This window comes from Orycteropus afer, unplaced genomic scaffold (genome assembly GCF_000298275.1).
Source record: "Orycteropus afer afer isolate SDZICR_OR568_19922 unplaced genomic scaffold, OryAfe1.0 scaffold00103, whole genome shotgun sequence".
Taxonomy (NCBI): domain Eukaryota; kingdom Metazoa; phylum Chordata; class Mammalia; order Tubulidentata; family Orycteropodidae; genus Orycteropus; species Orycteropus afer.
The window spans coordinates 687,458-694,333 of record NW_006921690.1 but is presented as its reverse complement, the minus strand read 5'-3'; positions in this window follow the sequence as shown (position 1 = coordinate 694,333).

The following is a 6,876-nucleotide window of genomic DNA, read 5'->3' as shown; positions in this document are numbered from 1 at the left end:
CAGCAACAACATGGGCTCATATTCTGATAGATGCTGAAACTGTCAAAACTTAAATAGACAAAAAATATTACCAAACACTCGTAGCATTTCTGCCAATAAAAGCATGATTCCAAATGCAGCAGAGACTCTCGTCCAGTGCTCCTTGTGTGAGGAAGCATTTGTCCTGTATGTGTAGACTTGGAGGAATTTTATCTGGCTGTGTCACAGAATGGCATTTCATATGACTTTCTGGAAAAATAGAAAATGGTAAAAAGCATAAGCTGAGGATAAAGAGACTAGCAATTAAAAACACATAGGCCTTCAGAACTACTGGCTTCAGGAATTCTGGGGTAAAGAATAAATGTCAAATTTGTGGCACATGTCTTTGTTGGCCCACTGAGAGAAAGTTACTTCCACCCAGCTGTGTATATAACCATATTGGAAATACCAGAAAAAAGTGAAAAAAATTTTTTTCTTTTGGGGGGAAGCTATTAAAAAGACAGCACTAATAGCAACATTAGAAATGCATTAGGTGGCTGTGGAAGGTCTGTGAACAGCATCCCTTTTTGGCTTCAGAACAGTCTCTCAAGCACATAGGGGTAGAGCATTTGACAGGTTTATGATCTTCCCCCATAAAACGGTTATTGCCTCTTGGTTCTTAAACCATACATCATACAGTGCATAAATTGATTTACACATCCAATAACATCACATGTCTATTCTGATCAGCCTCTCAGTCTTTTTAATATTTATATGATTTCCTTTGACAGAGCTTGGCAAAATTCTTTCCTGCTATTGGAGGCTGGAGAAGGGGTGGGGTGGGATGGCTCTGAGAAACCTGTGAAGACTGACTGACAGATTTAATGGTCACTGAGCAAAACAATTGGGTTATACCTGACAGACAGGCTGTAATGAAATGTAACATTGTCATTGCTTTGGTCCTGACAGCATTGGAGAAAGTTCCTGAATGCCATGCCAAAAATATTACTGTGGAGATATCTGGCTTGCAGGGCAGGACTGTGAACTTGTATTCAACAAGGGCGAAAAAGAAATTTTTAAAAGTTGTTAGCTTGTGTCAACTCTCATGTAACCAGGTTGCTGTGCATTTCATATCACTGTGCACAAAATAATACAGGACACATATTGGAAGTCAGGCCTCAGGAAGCACTCAGAGATGTTGGACTTGTGAGGACAAAGCTTTGGGATTTTGTTTCAGATACAGTTTTCCTGTACCATATATGCTCCATCATTCTTTCATTCATATTTTCATAAAATCAATTGACTGGTATCATTGTAATTAGCAGTTGTTTTTGTTAGTTGCTCTGGCTCTGATTCATGATGGCCTTATATCTAACCTATGAAACACTGCAAAGTCACGTGCTATTTCCATGGTCATTGGTATGTTTAAGCCCATTGTTGAGGCTATCATGTGAATCTATCTCGTTAAGGGTTTCCTCATTTTCACTGACCCTCTACCAAACATGGTGTCCTTTTCTAGTGACTGGTGCTTCTTGATGCATGTCCAAAGCAAATAAGATGAAGTCTCACCATCCTTGATCTTTAAAGGAGCACTCTGGCTGCACAACCTCTGAGACGAATTTCTTCGTTCTTCTGGCGGTGAGTGTTATTCAATATTATCAGTCAATACTGCAGATGGAATAAGAATAACAGTTGGCAAGTATCAATTCTTCTTCTGTTTTCTTCTTCATTGTCCAGATTTCACGTGCGTTGAGGTGATTGAAAAGATCATGGCTTGGGTCAGGTACACTTTAGTCCTCAAAGTGACATCTTTGCTTTCAGAACATTAAAGAGGTCGTTTGCAGCAAATTTGCCCAACGCCATCCACAGTTTGATTTCCTGACTGCTGCTTCCATGGTTATTGATTGTTGCTCCGAATGAAACTTTGTAACTAGTAGAGTCCTATATTCGTTTGCTAGAACAAATAAACGCCATTTGAAGGAGATGTACCAATATGTGCTATTTAGCATTTTATCTGCTCCGAGTAGGTGGCAATCTAATCTGTTCCTCCGAGGATGCTTTTCTCATGATGAGTACAAGAGCCCTGGATGCTCAGCAAATCCAGGTCAGCCCAGGTTCTGTCTTTCTGTCCAAAGGCTTGCAGCTTATTGCACCTGTCACTGATGTCTGGTGCTTTATAAAAAGCCTGGCTCCTGCAGTCCACTGGTATTGGCAGGGATTGGAGTGTGATGCAGAATGGAAGGAAGTAGAAGAAAAATCTCCCCTGAGTAATGCTTAGGCACAGGTGTTTCATGCCAATGGAAAAGCAGTTTCTTCAGCCAGATTTTTCACTTAGCTCAATCAGTTGCCTGAGAGGTATAAACATGTATGTTGCCAGGACACATGGTGTGGGAACAGTCTGAGGTTAGCCTTTCAGTAAATCTGGAAAGGATGTCTTCTGTCACCTAACATGGAGATATTTACCTCAGTGAGCTCCTTGTTAAGTCTTCCTACGAACAGGTCTTGATCAGAAACACCTTGTATCTCCTTTCACATGTTTTGATAACTTTGAACCTTGGGGAAACGAGGTCCAATTTTTAACATTTTACTTTCCAAAAGACCCATGTGCTGTTATGAAAATTTTCATCCTTCCCCTAGCAAACATTAGACTCTACATTGAAGCTAATATGGGGGAAGGTAAACCATCTATCCATCAACAGAGCTGAATTCCATCCTTCCTTCAAAATAAAGGATGGATGAAAACCCTGTTTCACTCTGGGGGATGCAAATGGATAATGCACTTGGCTGCTAACCAAAAGGTTGGAGGTTCTAGTCCAAGCAGAGGCACTTCGGAAGAAAAACTTCACAATCTGCTTCCAAAGAATCTGCCATTGAAACCGTGTGAAGCACAGTTCTACTCTGACACACATGGGATGCCATTAGTCAGAATGGACTGGATGGTAATGATTTTAGGCGCCCTGTACACATACTGTGTGGTACACATTGTGTTAGGGCCTGGGGCTTTGGAAAACTAAAGTTTTATTGGAACACAGCCATGGCCATTCATTTACTATTGTCTGCTTCCACATTACAGTGGCAGAGTTTGACTAGTTGAGACAGAGTCTGCAAAGCCTAAAATATTTATTATCTAGCACTTTACAGAAAAACTTCATGGGTGTTCAGAAATGAAAACACACAGTTGTTGTTTGTTGTCAAGGGGAAGACAAAATCATGTGAGATATAATGGAGCTAAGTGCTCTGAGTGCTGGGAGGATAGATCTAGGAGTAATAGGCCTGCCTAAGGGATTGGGGGAGCTCAAGTGATGTAGTGCCTAAGGCATTTGACTGTTAACCAGAAGGCTGGTGGTTCAAACCCACCAGCCACTCCTTGGAAGGAAGGTTGGGCAATCTATTTCTGTAGTGATACCACATTGGAAACCCAAGGAGGAGTTGCTATGAGTTACATTCGACTCTACAGCAGTGAGTTTAGTTTGGTGTTTTTGGAGGGACCAGGGAAAGTTTCCCCAAGGTCACCTTAAACCTGTGTCTTAAATTGAAATGCACAGGTTAAAACATTCACTAAATGGAGGGAGGAGAGCATTCCAAGCGGTAGGAATATTTGTGTAAGGAATGGATGATCATAGTATTCTAAGGGAAACTCGGTGTAGCTGGTATGCAGGGGTGGTGGTGGGGGGCAATGAGCCTGAAACACAAGCTTCAGAGTTTCAGTACACATGGTCTTGGACCAGAGAACGAAGAACCTTGCAGGCCACACATGGATGCTGGATGGGCCCTGAGCCAGCAGAGGAGGTATTTCAGCAGAGAAGTGACATAACCGGATCTTTCCTTTTGAAAGATTATAACTTCTGCTGAACTGGAGGAGAACAAGACCAGAGCCAGGAAGACAAAGAAGGCCAACCCAACCTGACTCATCCTTCATGCCCAGCTGCCACCCAGTCTCCTCCTTCAAATAATTTCTCTATCTCTGATCAGCCATTATACTCATATACCACCCTGGCTATAAATATCCCCACAACAGGTTTGTTTGTGTTCAAAGCCTGAGCCCTCAAGCACTATTCTAACTTGTTTTTCTATTAAAATAAAATCCCAGCAAAAAAGGTGCCCTTCTCCAGGAAACTGTCTTTTTCCTTCCTGATGCATAGTGTATAAATTCCTATTTCTTTCTTTTTTACATTTTTTCCCCTTTGCTTAGACTTACCTGATTATTCAGCCTACCTATCTATTTACCCATAGATTAACGTTTGTTATCACTGATAGCACAGTATTATGTAATGAAAAAGGGTTTATCTTTGATGTCTCTACCTCTTGTGTACGTTTTTGTGTCTTTTTTTTTTTTTTGCTTTACTTTTTTAAGGAGCTCTGGTGGCATAGTGCCTAAGGCATTTATTTTTTTTATAAACAATTTTTGGAATATATATGCAACAAAGTATTTGCCTTTATGACTTTTTTCACATGTACAATTCGGTGACATTAGTTATGTTTATCATGTTCAACCGTTGCCATTATTCCTTTTCACATTTGCCCACCACCATTAACAGAAGCTCAGTGTCCCCTAAGCAGTGAATTCCTCCTTTCCCCTTCATCCTAGCTGCATCTTTTAGCCACTAATAAACTTTGGTTTCCATACACTTGCTTATCCTAGTTACTTACAATGTGAAGCAAATAGTAGGCACTCATTTTATGTGATAAATAGAAGGAGAGCAGAATGTGGCTAAGTGCTGTCTTGGTGGTTTGGAGAGCCAATGCAGCGTGACAGGAGGGTTGGGAAACACTGGCCGGGGAGCTGGGCCCTGGACAGGACAGGTCAAAGATATTTGGGACCCATCACATTCTGAATTCTTCCTTTGAGTCCCTTTAAAGAAAACGCTGAGGAAATGCGGGTCAGCACAATGGGAATCATTAAAATTCATTTTAAATATGGTTGACAGACTTAGGTGGAATTCAACTTCTTTCCCTTCTTATTGTGGAAAAAACTGCATCTTGTGTTTCTGGTGGTGAGCAAATTTCTCACGTGCGTGTGAATGGACACTGCATGGTAGGCAAATGTTCTGAAGTTGTGACTGGAAGGATGTGATTGAAGACCATGTAGTTGGTCAAGGAGTAGGCTTAGTTTCACCTAGAGCACACCAGTCCGGTTGTATGATAGGTAGAATATGAAGCACTTTCATAGGAATTTGTGAACAACTGCTGCTTCTTGCAGGTGTTTCTTCTGCCACCTGGCTGACCTTTCCACATGTCTCTGAGATTTCATGAATATTACTGCATTTTGTTATCTAAAGGGTTAATGCATGGCACCTTAAGGCCATTCCCCAAACCTGCTCCACTGATCTGTCTGATTGGTTGGGGCCTAAACCACTCTCAAAAATGATAAACTCACTGCCATTCACTCGATTCCAACTCATAGTCACCGCCATTGGGTTTCCAAGGCTGTGAATCTTTATTGAAGTAGATTTCCTCATTGTCCTCTCTCAGAGCAGCTGGTGGACACCTGTAAAGTCCTGGCTCTGAGACTCTCCCATAAGCCCCCCAGCCTCACTCTAGGACCACAGCATTTTATACCTTGTTTTCACACTCTCTATTTTATACTCTGTTTTCCCATACTACTCAGCCTTGACCTAGTTCTGAGTTACTCTGAGCGGGTACCACTGGAAAGCTGCCTCGGTGCCTGCCAGCTTGCTGCCCTGCCAACCATCCTGCTTGGCTCCTGTCCCTTGGCTTTTGTTCCTGCATTTCCTTCATGCCAGAACAGGCTTAGACTTGGTAGGGCATATAGAACCTCTGGCAGTTGTGCTGACACCCTGACAGGCAAATGTCACCTGTGCCAGGTCCCAGGTGAAGTTGTGATCCACAGCAGCCAAAGGGTGCCTACACTGGAGTCACCTTTATGCTTTTGCTTATAGGAAATGCAACGTCTGTGAGATGTTGGACTTGAGCACCTCAGAGAGACAGAGAGAAATGGGAAGGGTTGGGAGGACCTTGGACCCTGAAATGGTGGACATGTGGTCAGCTGTGGCAGGCTTCACTGCCAACTGGACATTCCTCAGATAAGAGAGAGGCTTTGGAGATGGTCAGACATGTTAGGAATGTATTGCATCTTCTTTACAAATCTTGAAAAACCCACTGAACACCTTACACATCTTAGGCACTAATAATATTTATTGTATTAATAAAAAATGAAAGCTAATGCTTTCATTATGGAGGTAAACCCTTAGCTACTAAGCAAAAAGTTGGTGGTTTGAATCCACCCAGAGGTGCCTCAGAAGAAAGACTTGGTAATTTACTTCCAAAAGATCACAGTAGTTGAAAACTGTGTGGAACATGGCTCTAGTTTGTAACACATGGGATCGCCATGAGTCAGAACCAACTTGAGGGCATGCGGCTTTTTCAGTGGCAGGCACCGTGCATAGTAACTTATTTGAGTACTGTAATAAATATCATAATTCCCATTTTGCAGACGAAGGAACTGAGGTTATTTCAAACAAATGTAGCATAGATAAGATTCAAACACTGACTGTCTTAAATTTTCAGTACTGGAAGGCTTAGATCTGCCCTAATTAACTCTGGCTTACAAACAAATAATATCTTTGACTTAGCTGATTGCAGAATCACTGGATATACAAAATATTTACACATTGTTATACGGACTAGCAAAGCATTTGACTGTAATTGCTGTTAGTGCAGCAGAAGTTGAGAGAAGATATGACACCATAAACAAATTGCTGCTGATAAGAAAAGTTCACAACTTAAGACTAAAAATAACTTAATGACCCTCAATTTAGAAGAGTTTGTGTTTTTTTGTAGAACTTTTGTAGAACTATGGCTCAGTTAGGAGCTCTGGTAGCATAGTGCCTAAGGCACTTGACTGCTAACCAGAAGGCTGGAGGTTCAAACCCACCAGCCACTCCTCGGAAGGAAGGT